This window comes from Scardinius erythrophthalmus, assembly GCF_964197995.2.
Source record: "Scardinius erythrophthalmus genome assembly, chromosome: 18".
Lineage (NCBI taxonomy): Eukaryota > Metazoa > Chordata > Actinopteri > Cypriniformes > Leuciscidae > Scardinius > Scardinius erythrophthalmus.
Genome location: NC_138238.1, coordinates 36,290,433 through 36,316,882, shown reverse-complemented (window position 1 = coordinate 36,316,882; position 26,450 = coordinate 36,290,433). Strand labels below are relative to the sequence as shown.

The following is a 26,450-nucleotide window of genomic DNA, read 5'->3' as shown; positions in this document are numbered from 1 at the left end:
ACACACACACACACACACACACACACAATGACAACACATTCTGACTGAGCTGCACAGCCACATCATGAATGTGCGGCCCGGATCGCCATGGTAACCGGAGGAAGAGGACAGGAGCTCCAGCAGGTCTTCTGCACTTTCTCCAGATAAACAGAGAAACATCCATTTACAGTGAAGCACAAACATCTGAACCACACTCACGCTGTGATCCCCGTCGAAGTGGTTACAGTAACACAGCCCAGTATGATCACAGTCGCCTAAATCCTTGAGACATGAAAAGTATTTATTCTCTGTTGCTGATGACGGAGCAATTGTATGGCTTCAGAATATGAGACTGTTATGCTGGTTTTTAGGTTGATAAAGCAAATCATTGTCCACCTGTATTGCATGGACATTTTTCTAAATGTCTCCATTTACGGTTGAAAACGAAAAAACATATGGATCTCACATGGAAACTGACCCTTGCTGAGCGTTTAAAAGTTTCCATGGTTCAGACGCATATCTTAACGACTTGCTAAATATTGTTCAATATTTCAGTATTCTTGAAGCCTGTTGACTTCCCAGTGATTGAGTAATTTGAGGCCGAGATGAGAGCGAGGGGATTTACTGATAGATAGAAGATCCGTTAAATAAACTGGAGCTAAGCCGTTTAGGGCTTTATAAGTCAGTAGCAATACCTTGTAATTAATACGGGACTTTATAGGTAACCAATGTAGAGATGATAAAATCGGTGTTATATGATCATATTTTCTTGATCTAGTTAGAACTCTAGCGGCGGCATTTTGGACTAACTGTAGCTTGTTTATTGAGGATGCAGGACAACCGGCTAATAACGCATTACAGTAATCTAGTCTCGAGGTCATGAATGCATGAAGTAACTTTTCTGCATCAGAAACAGAAAGCATATTACGTAGCTTAGCAATGTTTCTAAGGTGGAAAAAGGCTGTTCTTGTAACATATGAAATATGATTTTCAAAAGACAGGTTGCAGTCTAATATAACACCCAGGTCTTTTACTGTAGAGGATGAAGTAACAGGACATCCTACTATGTTAAAGTTGTATTGTGAGAGGTTTTGTGGGTGGTTTTTTGAACCGATAAGAAGTACCTCTGTCTTGTCTGGATTTAATAAAAGAAAATTATGCGTCATCCAATCTTTTATATCTTTAACACACTCTGTCAATTTGGATAATTTAGCGTTTTCATCTGGCCGTGATGAAATATATATTTGAGTGTCATCAGCATAACAATGGAAACTAATTCCATGTTTCCTTATAATATTTCCAAGTGGCAGCATATATATTGAGAATAATAGAGGGCCTAACACAGATCCCTGCGGCACTCCATAGTTTACTGGAGTTATGATAGATTTTTCTCCATTTAAATAAACAAAATGGTAGCGGTCAGATAAATACGATCTAAACCAGCTTAATGCTTGTCCTTGAACACCAGTATAATTTTGTAATCGATCTAAGAGTATTGTATGATCTATAGTATCGAACGCAGCACTAAGATCAAGTAAAACTAATATTGAGATACAGCCTTGGTCAGAAGCTAAAAGTAAATCATTTGTGATTTTAAAGGTCCCGTTCTATGCCCCTTTTCACAAGATGTAAAATAAGTCTCTGATGTCCCCAGAGTGTGTATGTGAAGTTTGAGCTCAAAATACCCAACAGATCATTTTTTACAGCATGTTTAAATTGACATTTTTTGGGGCTCAGAAAAACGAGCCGTTTCAGTGTGTCCCCTTTAAATGCAAATGAGGTGCTGCTGGACGACACAGGGGGCGGAGCTTCATGAGCTCGCGCTCAGTCTGTCAGGACAAATTCATCTCACGGAATGATGATAATATCAGAAACTCTCAGTAACGGCGTTCATTTCGAGTCGGACAATAATGCCTACAGAGTCAGAGTGCTGTATAGAGATGAAACAGGTATGGTTTATTAGTTTAATTACGGTTATTATAACGTATTTGTCATCTGCTTGTAGGCTATGTATCCATTACTTACTAATAGCCTACAAGTCTGCTGTCTGAATGATGATCAAACATGTACTGATGAGTTTAATAAAGTTTATTGTACATCACACAAAAGATGAAGCGTCAGTTTTACTTCAGAAAATCACCGTAAGAGCTGAGTAAACACAGTAGCCTAAGTTATAAGAAGTGCGCAAGTAGCCAGTAGAGTTGAGGGAGCATTCCTGTGGGCGGAGGTTAGTCAAGAAACGGTTCTGGTGATGTCACTAATGCAGGATGTAGAGGGGTGTAGTCCAATCGAGCCGTTTTTTGTAGTCTACTTCTGTTAAATAAAATATCTCGCTTGGCATTGAACTTTGAGCTTTATAATTTTACAGATATTATTTATGCTCTAACAGCAACATTACACACTAACTAAAGTTTGAAACATGGAATCGCATGCAACGGGACCTTTAACGAGCGCAGTTTCAGTGCTATGATGCGGCCTGAACCCAGACTGAAACTTTTCATAGGTGTCATTTTCTTGTAAGAAAGAGCCCAGTTGAGCGGACACAACTTTTTCTAGTATTTTAGACATAAAAGGTAGATTTGAAATGGGTCTATAATTTACTAGATTATTCGGATCTAATTGTGGTTTCTTAATGAGAGGTTTTATAACTGCCAGTTTAAATGTTTTTGGAACATAACCTAAAGATAAAGACGAGTTAATAATATTGAGGAGAGGCTCTTCCACTACAGGTAACACTTCTTTCAATAGTTTAGTTGGTATAGGATCTAGTAAACATGTTGTTGTTTTAGATGAAGTAAAAAGTTTATTTAACTCTTTTTGTTCTATAGTTGAAAAGCACTGTAATTGTTCTTGCGGGGTGATAATTGAGGCTGAATTATAAGGCGCGATTGAGGATTGAACGTTTACAATTGTGGTTCTGATGTTTTCTATTTTCTCAGTGAAGAACTTCATGAAATCATTACTACTAAACTGTAATGGAATATTTTGTTCAGGAGACATCTGTTTATTTGTTAGTCTCGCCACGGTGTTAAATAAGAACTTAGGATTGTTATGGTTGTTTTCTATTAGTTTGCGTAGATGCTCAGCCCTGGCCGCTTTTAGGGCCTTTTTATAACGTGACATACTGTCTTTCCATGCGATTCTAAAGACCTCTAAGTTGGTTTGTTTCCATTTACGCTCTAAATTACGGGTTTCTCTCTTTAGAACACGCGTAGTATTGTTGTACCATGGTGCTTTACTTTTCTCTCTGACCTTTTTTAATCTAATGGGCGCAACAATATCCAATGATCCAGAGAGAATGGTGCTCATAGTGCTAGTTAATTCCTCAAGTTCATCTGTTTGTTTGGGTTCACTGAGCAGCTGAGACAGATCCGATAAGCTGTTTGAAAAATTATCTATGGTGGATGGAAGGATTGTTCTGCCTAATCGATAACGCGGCGCAGCATGATATATTACAGGAGTACGTAATATGCAAGTTACCATGTAATGGTCAGTGACATCGTCACTTTGTGGAATGATATCTATATCGGTTGGATCGGTTCCATGTGATATAATTAAATCGAGTGTATGATTAAATCGATGAGTCGGTCCGGTAATGTTTTGCTTGACCCCAAAGGAGTTTAATAAATCAGTAAACGCAGCCCCTAACGCATCATTTTGATTATCTACATGGATATTAAAGTCTCCAACAATTAATGCTTTATCGAAGTTAACTAATAGATCTGAGAGAAAATCTGCAAACTCTTTTAGGAAATCAGCGTAAGGCCCAGGCGGTCTATATACGGTAGCCAAGGCTAGAGATAATAGGGATGTTTTTCGAACATCTAAGAGCGTAACATTTAGTACAAGTACTTCAAATGAAATAAACTTATAACCCGTTTTCTGAGTAACATTGAGAAAATCTCTATAGATTGTTGCAACACCGCCGCCACGACCATTCAGACGGGGCTCGTGCTTATAGGAGTATCCTGCTGGAGTAGACTCATTTAAACCGAAATAATCATTTGGTTTAAGCCAGGTTTCAGTAAGGCAAAGTACATCGAAGCTATTATCTGTGACTATTTCATTTACAATAACTGCCTTAGGTGTGAGTGATCTAATGTTTAGAAGACCTAGCTTTAAAAATTGTTTTTGATTACCAATAGCAACATTTTCTGGTTTAATAACAATTAGATTTTTTCTAGATCCTGCAGTAGATTTATGATTTGATCTCACTAAACGAGGAATAGACACAGTTTCTATGCAATGTTCTACACTATTTATATCAGTTAAATTGGTGCAGCAGAGACTATGATTTGGACTTTTGGTTACTAGTCAAAAGGTATTTAACATTTTGGAGATGTTATCTGACAGAAGATCCGATCCGAATCTGTTTGGGTGTAAGCCATCAGCACGGTAAAGCCTAGGACGCTCCCAAAACAGATTCCAGTTATTTACAAAGAGAAATTTCTGCTCATTGCACCATGACATTAACCATTCATTAAGCGCAAATAATCTACTAAACTTTTCATGACCTAGTCGGTACGTGGGAAGCGGTCCTGACACAATAATCGTTATATCAGGCGATGTGCTGCGTACCGTATCGATCAGATTCCTGAAGTCTTTCTTCAGAACCTCCGTCTGGCGCAGTCTGATGTCGGCCCCTCCCGCGTGCAGGACAACGGTTCCGACGCGCTCGTTCAGAATCTCGGGAACGTGAGCAGCGATTTCAGAAACACGAGCACCAGGAAAGCAGTGACTATGCACCTTACTTTTATTTAACGTAACGTGTACGTGTCGAACGATGGAATCGCCGATGATCACAGCATCGCGTTCTGTTTCGCGAAGAGGGGAGAAGCGGTTTTGTGTGGATATCTCGAAAACCGGGAGGGTCGGAGAGAGTTTTCTTGGTCTAGACCTGGCTCGCGTCTTCCGCTGCGGAAAAATCCAGGCTTCGTGATGGCATGTTGGAGCCGGAGTGAACGAGACCATGGCTGATCGCGACCTCGACGTTCGGGACCGATGTTGAGGAACGCACGGAGTAGACGAGGTCGGAGTCAGCGGGTTAGTAACGTTAATCTCTGATTTGTGTGCCTCGGCACGTGATGTTTCAAGAGCTAACCGCCGGTCTATCAGCTCGGCTTTTCTTACTAAAAGGTCATGGATCTGTTTCTCAACAGCTTCCAGCTCAGACTGCACCGCGTGAAGTTCAAATGTGTCCTCACCTGCACCAAAAGGTAGACTACTTACATTTGATATATTCGCCATTTTAACAGATGGACAGTAAGTTAAGTTAGCAACGACGCTACCAGTGGTGCTATCAATATTATAATTTATGGCTTAAGTCTTGGATATAATCCGTCTTTTCAGTGGTACGGGTGTAGAGTAGACGCACGATAGGCGAAAAAAATGTTTGTTTGTAAATGAGTGCGGAGAAGACGCGTTCAGCCGTGATCCACGGACGTAACCTATAAGAGTATCTAGCGTTGGATCACTAGGCTTGAGACGCGTCTGCTCAACAATCCGCGTTATAACTATGAGGTGAGGAAAAGTAGAAAATGTTCGTTGTAAGTGAGTTTAAAGAGAAATCAAGAATTATAAATCAATCGATGGAGCTCCAAAGACAACAACGCGCTCAGACGCGACGCATGCGCATTCACACTTACTGATTCACACTTACTGTAGTTCACCACTCTTTATACAATGCTTTTAAAAGGAGTCCAAATGATACAACTGGTGCCAAATGCTTGTCTTTTTTGAAATGCTAAATTCCATTCAAAGGCACTTAAAACTCCTGCTCAAAAAATATTAATAAAAAAAAATTGACAAATAAATAAACAAACAAATACAGTAGACAACATTTGAAGTGGATCAAAATCCTTCAAAATTATTCATGAATTTTGAACAATTTTGAATCGCTGAACATTTCATTTCAAAAGCATTATCAGTAAAGGGATATTTCACTGCTGGAAAGATGAATGTGTATTTAAATTGGGTCATTTATGTAGTAGAAATGTGAAATTATTTTAGAAGTTGGTGCCTTCTAGACTGAGAAAAGCCAGAAAATTTATTTTTGGCTCATGTGGATGAAAGACAACAACTCCCAGAATGCACTTGCTTCGCTGCCCTACGAGGACACGCCCAAGCCACGCCTACCGGTTACAGAGGGCAGTATCGGGAGAAATGATACAGCTAGACTACTAGTCGACTGAAACTGAAAAGACGGCGTTTTATGGTGAGATCCCCCTATGGGCGGGTTGAAGACATGCGGGACGAGCTCCTCCTACTGGCTGGAGTCTCTCGCCTCTGGACAAAAGAGCCTCTGATGAGCTAAATGATGATTTTCGTGTCATCTGAGGTTTTTTTCCAGACACACAATCCAGAAATCTCTCGTCTCAGGGGGACATGTGGGGGGGAAGCACGGTCATTCCAAAATACTACCGGGTTTCCACTGATACAAAGCTTAATGCTAATCGGTGAAGTATCCCTTTAATATGGAGCTGGTTTTCCCTAACAGCTTAGACTCTTCTGGGAAGCTTTCCATGAGATGTTGTAACATAGCTGTGGGGATTTGTTCTCATTCAGACACAAGATCATCAGTGAGATCAGCCACTCACGCTGGCTCACCGTCACCGCTACTTCATCCCAAAGGTTAACCTGGGTTTCTACTCCAACTCGTCTGTCTATGCTCGAGTCAAAGCGATGCATCATATTCACAGCACATTACAATATATTTGATGTATATTTACCGATTTTGTTGAATGTGTGGAGCAAGATTTTAGACCAATAAGATTTAGCAGTGGAATTTAATTCTGCAGAAATAAGCGCAACAGTTCTGCAAGTAAAAATCCCATACAATTTCTAGGAACCAGAAAATTGGTATAGGCTAGTAAATTGTTTACAGAATTATATAGCCTATACACACACACACACACACACACACACACACACACACACACACACACACACACACACACACACACAGAAGCTTTTCTTCTCAAAATGATAGCTTTTTACAAAGATAAAAAAATAATGTTCATTGTTATTTCATGTTTGCTCAGATCCATTAAATAATAATAACAGATACAACTTTTGATTTATATAATGTATTAGTAAAGGTTGAAATTAACATTGACTAATATTAATACATTCTTTAGAAGTATTTTTTAGCTAATGTTAACAAATGGATACTTGTTAACAAAAAAAACCCCCAAAAAACACAGTACAATAATACTACTACTTGGTTGCTACTAATTCTACCATTACTAATAATAAAATAACACGCATGAGTTCCTGGGCTCATGATTATTAATTACATTATCTGCATTCACTCGAACTGATTTGCTGAAACGTGGACATTCCATATGTATAGGTGAGCGCTAGCCAATGAGATCGCTGCTTGCTCATTATTCCCGCCCACTGAGGCAAAGAGCCGCCAGTGGATTCTGCTTGTTCTGAAAGCCTGAATGATTGCGAACGAACTTAGTCATTTTGACAGGAAAAAAACAAGAAAGAATAGCATTTACATGTAGCGCGTCAATTCTACGTGCAAGACTCTCGCTCTTTGCGTGTGTGAGAGAAACACAGAACTATCAGCCAAGTGATGGTGAGTCGGGCTGCTACACACTGGTGTGTCAAATACATTGAGCATCCATTGATATCAATAAGAGCTGAGCACTCACTCAAGAGTAAAACTCTCAAACGTCCCATCGACAAAAAAAAAAACTCTGTCTCTGTCTCATCTCTGAGAACAAAATCTTCTCTGTCTCACACACAGACTATTACTGAGTAACATGAAGGAAATGAGCAGGTGGAAATATTGAAGGTGAGAATTGGTAAAGTGGCTAATCAGACACGAAGGTATGCGGATCTTCAATGTAATCTTTAGTGAACCAAAGCGCGAGTAATAGCTGTGAGAGGACACACACACACACACACAGCACAAATTACCATTACAAATACTGACATGAACTCACCCAGTGAGAAAGAATCAACGTCCCTCCAGTATTTTTGATATTCTGGATGCACTCCATTACACAGCACTCTCTGTGTTGTTAGATAACAAAGCGTTTTAAAAGTTGCTTTAGTTGTCAAATAAACTTGGCTTTGTATATTACGAATGTTGTTTTCTCCTAAATAAATGGTTTTGTTCCTCTCTTGTAAGTCGCTTTGGATAAAAGCATCTGCTAAATGAAAATGTAATTGAATGTCAAGGCAAGAAACATTAATGGGGCCATTTTCATAACACTAGGCATATGATTTTAATATTGTGTGCATATTTTAAAATAAAAAACATTATTTGCACATAGTTCAAATGCATTACTTTCAACCCAGGCTCTTTAGGAAAAACATGCCTCTGGCGATGGGACTCGTACCCGAGCGCGACCCAGTAAGTTTACTACATCACAATAGACATCTGGAGCTGCTGTTGTGATGCAAATGTCAAAATGTTTCAGCGTACAAATCATGCACTGACTATGGTATAAGTCTTTTGAGATCATAACATACAGAAATGCATGAAAATAAGTCTTTATTAATCAATAATCTTCCCCTGTGATCATAATTTGTGTGAAAAGGAATAAAAGTTGTTGGTGTTTTACTGCGACTAATGTTCATTTTAGCTGAAAAATGCATTGAATTGTATATACTTTTTAATAAGTTTAAAATATATATATATATATATATATATATAATTTTTTTTAATGAGCCTATTATCCATTATTTTCTTTTTTATTCCCTTAGATCTCTCAAATCTGTAAATGAATAGGACATTTGTGTCCATTACAACATAACACAACAACTGGTTACGGTCTTTGATCAGACTTGAACTTAAAAGCCATCTGTGTAAATTGATTTTGAGTTTATGTAAGATAAGTGCGCATCTAAATTCAATAATGTGTAGATTGCATATGCCGTCATTATATTTCATCAGCCACCATTCTCTCTAGATAATATCCAGCATCAGTCAATCACTCTATATAGAACATACATTTATTATATAGAACCGAGTGAAAGTAAACACTCACGTATGCTAGCCAATGGAAGCTTAGCTCCGTAACATCAGCATTAGCTGTGGGAAAAAGATCCAACACACTGTTAATCCCACAGCTCTGTTTTGTAAGCAAATCATTATCCAGACTATTAATGGCACACTGCAGAATTCTCTCTTCCTCCCTCTCTCTCTCTCTGTCCTTCTCTTGCTCCCACTCAGTCTCTCTTTTCAGTCCATTTCTCCCACCTTCTCCATCTCCATTTCTCTCCGTCTGTTTTCGGGGAACCTTTTCTAACGCTTTTTCTCTCTCTTTCTCTGTTCCAAATCCTTGAGAGCTGCCTATGGAGGCATTTTACGCCATCGACGGTGCGCTCCCGACTTTAAAGCTGATCCAGTGGGTTTCTTAATGATGCTGACTCGTAAGATTACTTGTTTTAGCAAAATAATAAAGGCAACACACAATGTATCCTTAAATGAGAAGCAAATCCCATAATGCACTGCAACAAGCTCTGTGAAAATGTATCCAATATGGCAGAAAAAAAAGAATTGTTGATTAGAAACGTAGAATTCATTCAATATTGAAGTATATTGAGGATTTTTTATAATTATTTTGAGGACTTTTGCTATATATTTTCATATTTATATTTTATTTTATTCTTAACATCACACCATCAAACTCAGTCGGAATCAATTGTTGAGTCTCTCGTGCTTTATATAGAGGGTTCTTAATCAGGAACTTATTTAGAACACTATATGATTTGGAACACTAAATACACTACACTCTACGCAGAGTGTTTCAAATCAGGCACTTATAATTTCGAACACTCCACATGATTTGGAACACTACATACACTACGCTTTATATTCAGAGTGTTTCAAATCAGCTACTTATTATTTAGAACACTCTGCATGATTTGGAACATTGCATACACTACGCTGTCCATGCAGTGTTTCAAATCAGATTAGAACACTACATGATTTGGAACACTCTACATACACTACGCTGTCTATGCAAAGTGTTTCAAATCAGGCACTTATCATTTTGAACACTCTACATGATTCGGAACACTGCATACACTACGCTGTATATTCAGAGTGTTTCAAATCAGCAACTTATTATTTAGAACACTATGTGATTTGGAACACTCTACATGAACTACACTGTCTATGTAGATCATTCCAATTCAGGTACTTATAATGTAGAACGCTCAACATTATTTGGAACATTCTATGCATTACAGTACGTGTCTATGTAGAGCATTCCAAATCAGTCATCTGATCGTTCCATGACGGTTAGGACGCTGCCTTAGAAGGAAGCCGTCTATGTAGGCAGTAGGCAGCGAGACAGCTCAGTAGGTTCTGGAACAGAGATTTTATGTTTCTTGTCGAAAAACTCCATTTGAGCTAAACGTGACTGAAAACATTGGACGCCAGCCTCCTACTGATTTTGTTAACACATTGCCTGGGCAACTTCAGCTGTACAACAGCAATGCTGTACATTTCAGACCCAGAGAATCTCAAAAGGTAAAAGAGGGGGCAGAGAAGAGGAGAGATTTTAAATTTAATCCTTGCACTGTACGCATTGTGCTGAGAACTTACGAAATCAGAACATTTAGTACTATGCAAGCAACGTCTCACAGAACAAAATGTACCATTGCCAAACAACCAGCGTCAATTTCTATAAACAAATATTAATCCTTGATTAAACCTCTTTTGTTCTTCATTAGATATGAGAAACACTTGAAATAATAACTTGGACATGCAAAATTGATTTATGTGGATATTCATGATTCTATACCTCTATGAAGAAAGACCGTAGCCTTAAATAGATAGTTCATCCAAAATAGATTTTTGACATATTCCAAACCAGTTGGATTTCCATTTTCCAGGGAAATACATCAATAAAACACCATAAATGTAGTTGGAAAAATGTTTTGAGTCACAAATACTAAGAAATGTGTATTACTTGAAACTACATAAAAATCCTTGCTAGACTAGTCAAACAGTTGTATGAACAGATTTTTTTAAATTAACAACATTTCTGAAATGTTTTCAGCATGAATTTCAGCATGAATAAATGACGCTGTAACTGCTATATGATAATTGTTTTGCTGTTTGCTGACTTTTGTTGTTGTTTTGTCATTATTATTGGTTGTGTTGTGATGTTAAGAGCTCATCTTTTTAAATTTGGTGATTGTCCCCATTCTTAAAATTTGTGTGCCAAGTGTTGAGGTCCACAGTTCTGTTTGTACAACCGACTAAAACTATATCACAAATATCTTTGCTTTGTGAGGCGATTGCACATTCAGAAACAAAGATAGCATAGTTTACTTCACATATTCAGAGTCCTGTAAAAATAAGTATACGACATGATCATTAGGCTTGCTGCCATAGTCGACGTTCCCGGAGTTGCTCTGTTCGGCCATACACTGATTCCGTTACTTGCCCAAGTTACTTTCAAATTGATAAAACAAAGTAGTGTTACTTAGTACAATTATTAAGAAAATGGTCGCGAGAACCTGAAATATCTGAATGCATCGTGTGGCACTGAATCCTTTTTTTACAATGCATGACTTCAATGCAACTTCAGACTTGAAATATATGGAGAATGTTACAGCTGTGTGTGAGGATGTTTTACTGAATATTGTTGGCGAATGGATGGTATGGGAAATTCAGACTATTCAGGTGGTTTTTGGTTCATTTTAGAGTATAAATCACCACTTTCATTGTATGCAAAAGAGCAGCTTGAACCTTTTGCAAAATATCTACTTTTGTGAGTCATAAGGGTTTGAAATGACTATCACTTAAAAAAAAAAAGCTGTAGGGACTCTGTCCTCAAGAAACTTTGAAGTAAGTGTTTACTTTGAAGGGCACAATGGTGTCTTTCTCAATGAGCCCTAAAGTCACACCCTGTTTGATCCTCCCAGGCAAAACTATTCACGATAAAGCAACGTCAACCAACAACCATTAAACTTTAACTCTGTCATGACCTTGGAAGCTGATAATATTGCTATAAACATCAGAATTTAGCAGAAGCGACTCTGTAAATGGCGATAACCGGCGCGATTTGCGCTGCACTCCACCGAATGTTCGTTAATCATTAGCAATAGAGCTGCCCTCTTGAGACTTTGCAACCAGTATGAGAAGCTAACAGACCCATGCAACCACACTACACAAATAAACAAACGCAAACAGAAGACGCTTGGGTTCAAATCAGCAAACACATCACGCACCTCGATCCCTTGAAATGGTGGGCAAAAACTCATGCATAAAGAGAAAAAACTGAAGTAAAGTCCATCAAGCTGAGAACATTGCAGCACACTTCACCTCCCACAGGTCCTCCAACCAGCATCATTACTTCCAGCCTGTCCTTTCTGCAGCACAAACACTCATTCAAACCAGCTGACATCTTTCAGATGAAAACGATCTGGATGGCACTGGCACTTCCAACACGCAGATACAATAAAATAGCGAAGAGCTCATACCGCTGAAAACATCTTCTGACTCCTACAGCGCCCGTCCATTTCTTCACATACCCACAGCTCAAGCAGTTTAGGACAGATTTGGTGCGTATGTGTGTGTGGGAGGAGAGAGATTGGAGAAAGGCAGAAAGAGAGAGGTTAGGTAAGGAGATATGTGGAGGGTGGGGTTCAGTAGCTCACCATGCTCAACCCAAATCCCGCATTGGGATGGCAGGCGGGTGTAGATCTGTCCTCCCTCTCCGTCCACGGACACGAACAGCCCCTGCGAGCGTCTCAACGATGGCCAGCTCATCCACACACACTACAGCACAACGTTCCGACACACACCAGCGGCTATTTCCTCCACTGGAAGATCGAGGGTCGGGCAGAAGGCGCTTTACTGGAAAGGCATCAGGGAAGAATCATTCCTCGGACTCGAATGAACCGTAAAACGAAGTTGTTCCCAGCGTGCTTTCCTGAGGAAGCCTGGCACCTTGTCGTTCTCGCACTCGGGAGAATCCCTTCGACAGAACTGGAGAGAGCGGCGATCGATGCGAGCGGAGAGAGAGAGAGAGAGAGAGAGAGAGAGAGAGGGGAGAGAGAGAGAGGGAATGTGTGTCTACCGCTACAGTCCATGAATGGTGCAGTGCTGCTGTTGTCATGGTAACCACTGGGGAGGAGGCTGGTAAAGTGGTGAGGGGGAGTGAGAGAGAGAGAGAGAGAGAGAGAGGGCTTTGCAGAGGGACACTGTGGCGCTGGAATGAGTACGGAGAGACTGGAGGAACTGGAGGCTCTGGGTCTGATACTTATACCTCATACCTCACGTTACCCTTGGAAATGGCAACTAACTGCTTATTCAACTACAAGTCCATTCATCAAATTATCTGTCCAAGTTCAACTCACTTTCACTTTATCTTTATCTTCCATTAATTCTTTTTTTTTCCTATATGAAGGAGGTGTCAAATCAATGTGCTTTTTGCACTATATTTAAACAGTGGTGTACTAATAAAGGGATATAACTTGTATTATTATTAAAAAAAAAATTCATACAATGAAAGTCAATGAGCTCCAGTGTTGTTTTGGCTTTGACCCCTTTTTGACTTTTACTGCATGGACAAAATTTAAAACATTCTTTAACAATATATCCTCTTTTATGTGTTTTAATTCTAAAACGAACCAAATTTATACACAAAGTCTGAGTGGAGCACACAAAAACCAGACCGAAATTTTAATTCACAAAAAAATTTAGTGTTTGTATCATGTGTTATTATAGTATCATTAAGATGATTTTATATGTTTTATTATTTAATAGTCTGCAATAGTCTTTATTTTATTGTCCATTTTAATTGTAAAGTTTTAATATTTTTTATGTTTTTGCTTTTTATACATTTTTTAATATCTATATCTAGTTTTTATACATTATTATTTCATTATAGTTTTTGTTAACTATAATAACCCTGAACATTACAATAGTATAACCACAGGACATACACAATACTGTCTGTATGCATGTAAATATGATTTTACTGTAAAAAACAAAACAATTTTTTTTTTCTGTTATATGCAATTTTACAGCTTTGTTGGCATGACAACATAAAAAAGTGATTTGTAGAAATTGTTTTAAACAGCTTTACAGCTCAACTGATTAATACAACAGCAAACAGCTAAATTAATGTAAGTGATTTTATTAAAGTATAAGCTTCACATTTCTGCTTTTTTTTCTACAAAATTTCCCACATTATACGTGCCTCATAGTATTTTTTTTCTTTTTTTGATTAAAGGAGTGATGTGTCCAAATGATTTGTCTCAAATGCCACTGATAAAACTTAACTTGAGTAAACGCTTAACACAGAATATTCCTGTTCCCCAGGAATCAGACTCACCATGTTGTTGTTGCTAGCGTCGGATGCTCTTAAATAAAGACATAAAATATTAAAGATCAAGAAGCCTAAACGCATCAGTGATTCAAACAAACAGTTCAGTCTGGCCAAAATGTGACTTGAATGCTATAGTTTGCAATCTGGCCAGTATTTATCTAACTTTCCGACAGCCTTGATTTCACTCTCTGCGCTGTATTAGTTCTGGTAAAACGGACAGAGATTTATGGGTTTAATATCACTCGATGTCCCTCTGTCCTCTGAATGTCAAGCACCAGCCCTGCATGATAAACACTTCACTGTACATGCACTGTATGGAGAACATACTGCGTGCTCCACTGAGTAGTCTGTGTATTTACAAAAATTATATAAAAAAAAACACGAAAGAAATAGTAGGCCTATATATACTCCAAAAATTTAAGAACAAATCAATTGTGGTTGAGCAAAGCTGTATTGTAATTGATTTTGTCAACTGATATAAATGCAACCGCCCCCGTTTACAATAATGGATTGCAAGGATGGGCATCCGCAGGGATCAAATGATGCGATACTATATTGATATCAGGGTCACGGTACAATAATATACACTCTTAAAAATAAAGGTTCTTAATAAGCATTGATGGTTCCATTAAAAACCTTTAACATCCAACATTCTAAAAATATAAAGATTCTTAATTAGCATCTATAGTTCCATGAAGAACCGTTAGTATCAATGGAACTTTTCCATTCCACAAAAGGTTCTTTACAGGGGAAAGGGGTTCTTTAGATTATTAAAAAGTTCTTCACTATAAAGAAAAAAAATAGTTATTTTGAGAACTGTTCACTGATAGGTTCTTTAGGGAAGCCAAAAAGCTTCTTTATGGCATCACTGCGAAAACTGGAAAATCGTTCCATTCCACAAAAGGTTCTATGGTTCTTCACATTATTTAAATATTCTTTGCACTAAGAAAAAATGGGTTACACTTTATTTTAAGGTGTCATTGTTACAGTGTAATTATACATTAAAGCACTGAGTAATATTAATTAACTACATGTACTTACTATAGGGTTAGGGTAGGATTAGGATTTGGTTGAGGGATAGTTGCATGTAATTATACATAATTTACTGTTATTACTATGGTAAGTACATGTAACATACTGTATATAACAAAGACACTGTAAAATAAAGTGTTACCAAAAAAGGTTCAAGAACTTTTCACAAAAAGGTTCTTTGGGGAACCCAAAATGGTTCTTCTATGGCATCGCTGTGTTTAAAACCTTTATTTTTAAGGGGCCAATCACACAGTACACGTATTTGCGGTTAAAGACGTGAAAAAACCCCGGAAAAAAAGCAAGGTCTTCCTAGGCAAGACACTAGGCTTCCAATATTTTGGATTTAAACCAAATGCTAATAAGGAACCTGCAAAGGGTTAGTTGTGTTTTTTCTAGTTGTTGTGTTTTTCATTAAGAATAATAATGAACCCACTATTCAAGCAATTGCCGGCCTCGAATTGCCGCTAATTCGGAGCGCCACAGGAATTCATTAAAAATGCTCCATTGTGAATGCTTGTGCGGCCATGCACATTTACTTTCGCTTTAGAGATTTAAAAGCAAGGTGCAAAAGAGGTAAAAACTCCAACGTCCCTCGTCCCCCCCGGTTATACCGGTATTACCGGTGTTGTCACACGTCGATTAACTGGTGGGAAAATTTCCTCACTGTCACACCCCTACTAGAGACGCAGGAAAAGACGGGAATGCAACGGTCATATACGTCCATCTAGAGTGTTTACATTAAAAAAAAACAATAGAAAAGTGGAAAGGAAAAGCAAGTTTTGTGTAAACTGGCCCAAATAACATTCTACAGGCTTAATAAACAACGCTGCTACTTCCTTCTAAGTGGAAATTACATCATCAATGCCTGCGCCTTTCTAATTTTATGAGCTCTTCCTCATTTAACAGTCATCTTTTTATCATTTGGACTCACCCTCACTACATTCCTCTTCACCTAAGCAGAATTCCAGCCGTAAATGTCACATTTCCATTTAGCTGAACAAATGACTGGCCAAGGGAGGATCTGGGAGCTGGGGGATGGGGTCGTAATTGGGAAGCGATTTGAAGAAGCCAAAGGAGATGAAGAGAGAAAATACAAGCTTTAAAGTTATCCTTTTCTAAGCTTGTCCCTGCGCTGTGACCGTGTTTACTCCTGGTTTTAAGGCAAGACACAATTGCTTTTTCAGGCATTGGATCAGTTTTGAGATTTGGGGTTATTTTGCTTCTTTTTATCAGACTCGTGGAGAGAAAATTCCAAATACACATGTTAGTGTTTATTGGATTACACTTTATTTGTGTCTGTAGCACTGTAAAAAATGTTGTTTCAGCTTAAAAAAAGTTCATGCTGCCTTAAAATTTAAAGTTTAGTCAACTCAAATATCCAAGTTGTCACTTGCATACACCATATTTTAAAGTTTTTTTTTTCTATTTTTTTCTATTTATATTCTAAAGGGAAGGGGTTTGTTAATATATCATTCGCCTGATATATGACTGTTGACCGTATTTTCTGATTTATGGAGTGATAAAATAAAATATCCAAAAGGTTTTTTACAAAGGGGATTTCCCTCTATTATGTCAACGAAATAATTTTTAACTTGTCTTTATCCAATGCTCGGATTTCTGTCCTGGAAATGAATGCAGATTACTGCATATTTAATTACATAATCACTAAAAAATAACATTTAAGAAAACTTAGAACAAAACAATTGTCTTAATGTATTGTGATTAATCAACATGGGGGAAGTATGGTGATATATATATATATATATATATATATATATATATATATATATATATATATATATATATATATATATATATATATATACATATTTATTTTTATTTTTTTTTTTTACCTATTTATTACCTGTAGTCTCTTGCCTTAAAGGTGCATTAAGCAAGTCTCTGAGTTTTTGCAGAACTATGCCCCCTCTGGCGGCAAGCGAAACTGCAGCCAGAGATGTGCACGCTCACGGACAAAAGTTTTCTTTTTTTTATCTTACGTGGAGTTTGCGTTGGTGTTTGAAATGAACTATAAGCAGGTCTCTTACAATCCATCTTCTACGGAGAATGCCGGCGAATACACAAACCTGCCAGACATAGCTATGTGAGCGTGCCGTGAACGTGCATGACGTCACGCCCAGTCTAAAATTCCGGCCCGAATCCCTCTTATTTATTTTACTTTACAGGATTATAGAGACAATCTCAGTGATCAGAGAAGGGCTCATTCAGCCCATCAGGCAATTGTTTAAGCATGTATGGGTTAGAAAACGGGTATTTTTAACATGAAAAGTTGCTTAATGCACCTTTAAGATTTGTGGGTATTCGTAATGCAATGCCTATTCGCTGTTAATCAACTTCTAGTTTGAAACAAGAGTTTGACACAGATCTTGTAAAGCACATCTGTCCACTTAATATCGATATTGCACTAAAATAACTGAGAATTATGCTAGAAACATCACATTCTTCTTTGTAATAGGTCAGGTTTGTTCTTGGTCACGGGAGACACAAGTTACTACGAGGTGTAAACTGCAACGTGTCTCACCCGACCACTTGTGATCAAACCAGCTGAGATGGATCTCAGTACCAGGTTTGTAGTCTTTTTGCTTAGTCCTTCTTCATGGATGCAGAGAGGAACTGGTTGTACTCAAGAAGAGTTACTGAGAATTGAAAAAGGGCTAATCATTGCACTGTAATTGTGGTATGGATTGAGGAGGAAAAGTGGAAGCAGATCGACAGCCGAGGAGGAGGTGTAATTTCATCAAGCCAATTAATGGGCATTGAGGGAAAATGTAATTCCATAGAGATCTATAGGGATAGCAGTAAAGCTATTGATTATGGTAGTCAATTTGGGTTTGGAAAAGGAGGGTGATGATAATTTTCTACCCATTGAATCAGAATCAAATTGGATCAAATTGAAACTGAAAATGAATTAAATCAGGATGTTGTTAATAAGAATCAGATTGGGGAAAGTGCCTCTGTCTCAAGTAATCCAAAAAAAAAAAAAAAAAAAAAAAACCTTTCAAAATCGCATATTGCAGCATTGTGGATTATTGGAGTAAATGTTAGATCACATTTGCACCTTATTATTTACTTTTTTATTATTGATTAAAAAGTATCAGAGTGTGACATCATATCATGTTCCCTATGTTTGTAATATTGTAGTGTAAGTGCACTATGAGGAATCAACAGGTTGTCTCTCAAATGCTCACTGGCCCTTATCACAGTTTCTTCACCACTGGGCTCCAGCAGTACGAGATGACAAAGCGGCCTCAATAGAAGACACATACAGCCTTATGAAATCTCAATAAATCAGCGAAGCCACATCGGGGAGCTATATCTCTGACTCAGTGCCTCCCTGCGAGTGTCGACAGAAGTTAATTGACGCTGCAGTAATGCACCTGACAGAAACAGAATTCAATCTGCGAAAACAAAGGCCTTGTGGCATTTTCAATCAGGATCTAGTGGTTGTTCAGGGGAGGCATCTGCACACCTTCTCTATACTCACCGAGGCTGAACTGATGGAGGAGGGGTGGCATCGGACCCCCCGCCTCGCCCTGGGACGCTTAAATCAGGATGGGATTGATCTGTTAAAAAGGTCACTGCTCTCTTGCTGGGCTTTGTTCAAATCTGAAGAGATGGATACAATCAGCCATTTTCTCCTTCTCTTTACCACTAGGTAATCAGACAAATGGAATGAGGGAGATAAAGGAGGAGAAAAAAAGAAAGAAAGAGGAAAGCAAAGACACTTACGTTTGTCCTTTTTTCACTTTTATTGTATTATCATCAAGAATCACGCTGACTTAAAATTTTGAAACAAGTAGAACATTTTTAATAGTATTTTCTTGTAACAAGTACTTCAATAATCAGTGCAGTTCGTGCGTGTTCGAATCCACTTAGTTTAACTGCCGGTTTAACAACGGGAAAAATGGTCGATGCGCCCGGCGCATGGTCTAAAAGGGTTGTCCTTATTCTCTTAAAGCCACACTAGGTAGGAATTACGTTTTGGTCAAACAACGACCCCTAGAGTCGCTGTGGACTACTTGTATTTAACGTTACTGTCGTAAATACCGCTCACGCAGAGCAGTCTCTTCACTCACGGCCTGATACCCTCCCCCCTGTATACCGGCCCCTGTTCAGTCGGATGGAAGCTGTAACGAGTGGAAATAAGGTGTGTCCCCTTTAAGAGCTGCGCGCGCCCTGTTTAACTTTCGGCAGTCTGTATTGTATGTGCGCCTTGAACATTCTGTAAGCGGATTGTTTCTGTTTGATGCTCATTCGTGTCCTATTTTTGTCTATCAAGTAATGCTGTGGACGAGTTCGATTGGTAATAACAGTGACAATTTATATAAAAGGACTTTGGTAATAAACACAACGTTTCAAATCGTCGGACATCGAACATCGAGCTATAGCCTCCGAGGATGTCTAAGTTACTAATCCATCAACAAGAACGCCAGGTGCTTTTTAGCTCACACCAACGAGTGAAAGCTTGTCCGAGTGATATACAATATAAGCAATATACTTACAAGTCCAACAGCATGTGAGGACGTGTTGGGGGAAGTGAGGTTTACGCCTATGCCGTAAAGCAGTCGAATTTTGTAGTTCTTTTTGTGTGCGGGGGTTACTACCCGAACCCCGAAGTTTAAAAGTTCAATTAAAAGCGATACAGACCCCATCAGGCTATGGCAGACATGTCATTCAACCTATTGTAAGTCGATGTACCATCACAAGAGTCTTGGAAATATATTATGAAGGTTGAAAAGTTACCTAGTGCTGCTTTAATGTTTTGGGCGTAACGTGCAAAAAAATAATCAGAGTCTCATCTCCCATTCCCTTTAAAAGCCAAATGCGCTTGCGCCATGACGGATTCGCTATTTACATGACAGAATTTGCAAGCGCAAAGATTGAACGCTTCTCCAGAGTGCAAACGGATCTGCTCGTGCACGAAGTTAAAGCAAGCAGACCATATCCGGGACAAGCCGGATTCCACCATATCTTTATGTACACAATAATAATCTTTTAAATTGTAATCGTTTTATTTTTTAATATTTGGCATGTTTGTGTGCTGCTGTGTGTGTGTAATAAGCAGAGTGTACCCGCGTTGTGGACCCGCCTATAGGCGCACATTACTAACACGCTCTTTAAATAACTAGGCTTTTGTTGGTCAATGGCTCAGTCTATTTCTGTTGCCTCAAAATAGCAACGTGCCAACAATGCGCCAGAACACACCTCGTTTTCAGACCAGCAGCTCATGGGCGAACAGATGGGCGCAAATGCTTTTTGCTATTTCAACAACGTGGCCCAGGACGTGAAAATGATAACTGCGTCAGGCTGAAACACTTGCGCCTGGCGCTGCATTGTGCCGAGTTTATGATAGGGCCCTTAGTTTCACATCCTAATGCAATGGAACTATTCAAACCAGGTTTATTGGAAAAAAGTGCATCTGGTGACATTTGATCTGTTTAATCCAAAACTGATGACCCTGAATCTGCTTGTCATTACGTTGACTGTTGTGCGTATTACTGCAGTTTTCGGAAATGAAATGTCCAGTGAGTGGTGCTAACAGTTTAAAAATAATCTACATTAAACCTAACAGATAGTGTTAAAAGCAAATGTGAGATAAATATGCACTTTTATCGTGTCTTCATGGGACTCGTACCCGAGCGCTTCACATCACGAGTCCAGTGCTGTACCAGGTGAGCGACCGGGCAAGTTTAAATACATCAGAAAAGACACACATATAGAGCTGCTGATGTGATGCAACTTCAAAATGCATTAGTTTGCAAATCATGCACTATGGGAAAAGTGTTTTAAGGTCATAACACAGTAATGTGCAAGAAACTACGTCTTTAATAATTTGTGTGAAAGGAATAAAAGTTGTTGGTGTTTTACCTCCACTACTGTTCATTTCAGCTGGAAACTGCAGTGAATTGCATTGTAGGTACGTTTTTGCAGAAATGTACTGTAGGTAGAAGCACGTTTTTCTAATTAGTCTGTGTCGCAAGTATTGCATTCTTTCACATGAGTTGCTATAGCTGACATAACAGTAAACTGCCTTCCTCTATGCACCTTTAAATATAGAAATAAATAATTAGGACAGAGCAGGGTAAGTTGTTGGGTAAGTTACCTACAGCTAGTTAAACTGACATGTTTATAGCTAGTTACCTGAATAACACAACATCAGATTTCATGCTACAAACATTTGCAACTAAATCTATCGCCTCGTCTGTACAGAGGTTTGTTATGGTCTCATGCTTCTGACCTAAGAAATATACACTGCAAACACAGCAAAAAAAATACTGCCTGAAATTTTTATTCATTTAATGCAAGACAGGGACACGTATTTATCACCCAGAAAAAAAGAGGTACAGTTCCCTTAGCATGGCATGTTGTCTTGTCACACTATGAGGCAAGCTTTCAAAAAGTGACCTGATTTGAAGAAAATACATCTATTTGAAATATGAAAGATTATCTAAAAAAAATAAATAAAAAATAAAAAAAATAGCCATAATCCATTTTGAAAGCCATTATGTGGCCATTTGGGTGAAATGAAACTGTGAATACAGGTATGTTTTCATCGAATTATAAACCAAACTGACAAAGTGGAACGGATCAAAATATATCCTTTATAATAGAAGATCATTCATTGTATCATTTCACACCACAAAGGACATGATTTTCTTTCATCTACCATTTACTGAACATATACCCGTTTAATTCTCAGTTCATGATATATTTTCTCCATAACAACAGGACGGTTCTTAAATGCAAAAGAACCTGATTAAGTTCTCATGAATATGCAGAAAATGCATGAAAAATGGGATGAAACGGCGCTCATAAAGAAGCCTGACTTTCATTAGCAGAGATGAGATGCTCTGCAACACTGCTTACACTGGAGAATTACAAATCAGTCGGCAAAAACACACTGCAATTAATGCTGGGAGCCAATGTAGAAGACCTCCAAATTGGTGAAACCACTTTTCTGAGGCTCCTAAACAAGGTTTAGATGACTCTCTAACCATTCATCTTTTAGGTTGCTTTCTGGAATTAAATTGTTAAAAGTATTGGCTCATGGATAGTAAGTATCTGCAGGTGGGAGAACATTATCTTTCTCCCTTTCCCCTCTTTTTATACAAATGACACCACTGCCATTTTGTTTTCTGTAAACTATAAAGTACAAAGTCCAAACTCTGAAACGAATCATCCAATCTGGATGAAAGTGAACCTTAAATCAGAGCAGTAAGAGACATTAACATCACAAACAGCAATTACAGAACCACTGAGTGACTCATATACACAACACCGCTGTCCTTTTCAGTAAAACTCCCACAATGCACTTGATTTCACAACAGATGAAAGTGCAAGGATTGACTCTTCTTGATAAAGAATGCAGTCATTTATAACGAGAACTCATTTTTGTATGTCTAAACCAACATTCAGACACTTTCATGTTTGATAAATGATTGCAAACAAACACAAAATACACGCAATCATTAAAATGGCATTCTGCTGTTCAAGCTCCAGCAGGGATATGTGGCTGGCACACCCTAGTGGACACATCCAACAGCAAATACACTGACCCTAGAAGTATTTGGACACCCAAACCGCACATTTAAAAATGCATTATATAACAACATAGCGCAAATGTGACAGTCTTTTCAAATAATACATTGTGTTATATTACCTTGGCATTAAATGACAGAAAACTACAACCCCATTTCCAGGAAATTGGGACATTTTGTAAAATGCAATAAAATCAAGAATTTGTGATTTGTTCATTCTCTTGAACCTTTATTTAACTGACTAAAGTACAAGGAAAAGATTTCCAATGTTTTCACAGATCAGCTTAATTGTATTTAGTATATATAAACAAATTAAGATTTTGATGGCTGAAACACAATCTGAAAAGATTACAGAATATCTCAGTTAAATTATTTTGAAACAGTCCACAATGAGCAGGTGAACTGGTAATCGGTGAGGGTCGCGTGTTTGGGCATAAAAGGAGAATCCAGCAAAGGCTTAGTCTTTGCAAGAAAAGATGGGTCATGGCTCACCACTTTGTGCCAAATTTCATGAGAGGATTGTCAAACAAAAATCACATTTATCAAGGCAAGATTGGAAAGAATTTAGGAAACGATTCAGGGAATCCAGAGAAATCTCAGTATATGTATGGCAAGGCAGGAGACTTCAGTTGAATGCGCGTGCCCTTTGAGTCTTCTGTCACGCTGCTCTGTTAAATACAGCCACATGGGCTCGGGCGTACTTTGGAAAACCGTTGTCACTTAACACAGTCACCTGATGCATCGAGATATGCAACTTGAATCTGTTACGCAAGGAAAAAGCCAGTTCTATGCAGAGAAGCTGTCGCGTTCTCCAGGCCCGAGCTCACCTCAGATGACAGTGGGAATATGTTCAGATGAGTCCACGTTTCAGCATGGTTTTGAGAAAAATGGACATCGAGTTCTCAGTCCCAAAGACCAAAGGACCATCCAGACTTTCATCAGCGACAGGTGCAAAAGCAAACATCTCTCATCGTCATCAGTGCAAACAGCTTGGGTGACTTGCAAATGTGTGAAGGTACCACTGACGTGGAGGTGTGTACTGGGATTGTACAGAGACATCCCAGAGGAAAAATTATTGCTCAATGGTTGCTTTTCCTAAGCTCAGGAGACTTAGTTGTGATTCTCACATATCTCTCATTTTAGTATCAACAGCATTTCAGATGTTTCTCCTAAAATGTCTTATAGCAATAAAAATAGACATATTTGAGAGAAAAAGAGTCAAAACTGAGAATGTGTTAGAATAAACATCTCTTGCTGTAATCTCTTTCAAGACTTCAGAGGCTAGAGCACAAAAATCTGAGCACAGTGTGTGATGTTGTTGAGGTCTCTTCTAAACTTTAAAAGAGACAAACGTGAGACCACAGGAGTCTTTAGTTCAGGAACAAAGTTTGAGCTCAGTGAATGATGTGGTTGAGGTCTCTTCTGAATCTTTAGAGGATGCAAATATGAGATCTCCAGAATCTGTAGTTTAGTTGAAAAATATAAGCACAGTGCGTGATGCTGTTGAGATCTCTTCTAAAGTTTAAAGGAGACAAATGTGAGCGATCCAGTTTCTTTAGCTAAAAAGAAAAATCTGAGCACAGTGTGTGATGTTGTCGAGATCTTCTAAAACTTTAAACACAACTTTCCGGTATGAGAGTATTCGAGTTTTTGTCTAAGGAGACAAGTGTGAGTAGAGCTTAGATTCTCTGCCTGAGCTGGGCCGACATTTCCCGCCACTATCATCAGGCCGGGCCGGGCCCTTGATCAAGCATTTGTGTTACAAAATGCAACACGTCATGTGTCATGCGCAACGTCTCCTCCGCTCGCACGCATCACACCGGGGCCCGAGATAATAGGCTTTAAAAATATTTATTTTGTTTAAAAAATATTCTATATTCTAAAACCTTGTTGAATTATATTAGAGTACTACTCTCTAGGCCATCCAAAGTTCATTCTTGTTCATTTTCTGTGTTCATCATTGTTCATGTTTTTTTTTGTTTTTTTTACGTTTCTTCATTCGGATCCATTTGCCATCCATTCCATTCTGAATAAACAAACAACACAGTTTACATGCTTCGTCCTTGTTGCATTATTCATTGAGATAATAATTGATAAATGCACGCACAATTATCCGTGAACTTGATAAATGTTGCAGATATGTTTTACTAGGCACAAACAAATGCCTTTGAACTTATGTGTGCAAAATTCAGAAGTAAATGAATGTGCAGCAATTTGTACAAAGAGAGAGTCTGTAGGCCTACTATACGTGTTGTAACCATTAAATAAGCTCATTTAGTTTCATATTTGTTAAAATATTATAATGTTATTTACATCTATGTTGATTATGAAAAGTGAACAGCATGAGTAAGATAGGATACGCAATATATCGAGAGACATGGAGTGGGTCAGACATGATTTTGTCCACTTCATTAAGTTTTGTTTAGTAGAAAGCCGTTCTTTAAAGTGAATTTAGTTTTGTATAAATTGTATCTTAATTTTAATCAATTTTTCATCAACGAATTGCCTGGATTGAATAAATAAGAAGCAAATAGCAGACAATATAATCATGGAGGCGCTGGTGCGGTCACTTGCGTTGCACGTGAACTGGAGCGCATCTCATCATAAATTAACCTAAACTCAGTGTATGTCTCATAGACATGAGAAATATATCTAAAGAAAGCTTGAAATGTCTTTAAACTAAACAATTCAAAACGAAAATAAATAGGCTTCTCTCAGATTATGTAATCCATGATGAGCATTTCTCTCTATAGGCGCGTTCACTACAGAGATGGTGATCGTCAACTTCATCTTTGCAGCCTCTTCTTGCACATCTTGCTTGTTGCACGTACACATATTATGTACATATTACGAAATAACGAGATATTATGTTGAAATAACATTATTAATAATAATAAATCTTTAAGAATATTTGATTGAACGCTGAATGTTGTGCTTGTTCAATTTAATAAAATTAATACTTTATATGTGATAATTAAAATAACTGAATATTAAATATTAAGTGGCCTATGTTTGCTCATTTATTAATAGTATTTACATATAATATATCTAGCACCCCCTCAGCACCTGCGTTAAAAAATTCTCTGGCGCCACCCCTGGTTATAACGTCCCACGTATTAAAAAATGGTCGGGTTTAAATCGGGCTCGGGCTCATAATTACTGTTAATGTGTCGGGCCGGGCTCGGACACAACGTGCACGGGCTCGGGTAGGGGCGGGCTTGATTTTTTGGGCCCGATCTAAGCTCTAAGTGTGAGAAGCAGGAGACTCAAGCAAAAGTCTCCATTTAGATCTTAAAGAAACTTTATTTTTGTCTAGGAGAAACATTTGAGATGCTAAAGAGATCCCATTTTTATTTTTTTATTATACTGCCATCAAGATGACATCTTTCCTGGGGAGTTTATGGTTATAAGAGGAAGACAATGCCAGGCCTCATTCTGCACGTGCTACAACAGAAGGGTTTCATAGACACTACACCTGCAGTCCAGATCTGTCTCCTAATGAAAATGTACTGTATGGCCCATCATGAAAACGAGAATCAGACGACGACCACGGACTGTTGAGCAGCTGTCT

At 38.3% G+C, this 26,450-nt stretch overlaps 1 protein-coding gene across 1 annotated transcript in view; it reads right to left on the bottom strand.

Moving 5' to 3' along the window:
• tanc2b (tetratricopeptide repeat, ankyrin repeat and coiled-coil containing 2b) overlaps nt 1-26,450 on the bottom strand; it is a 199,182-nt gene that overhangs the window by 72,790 nt on the left and 99,942 nt on the right. The window lies entirely within an intron of this gene.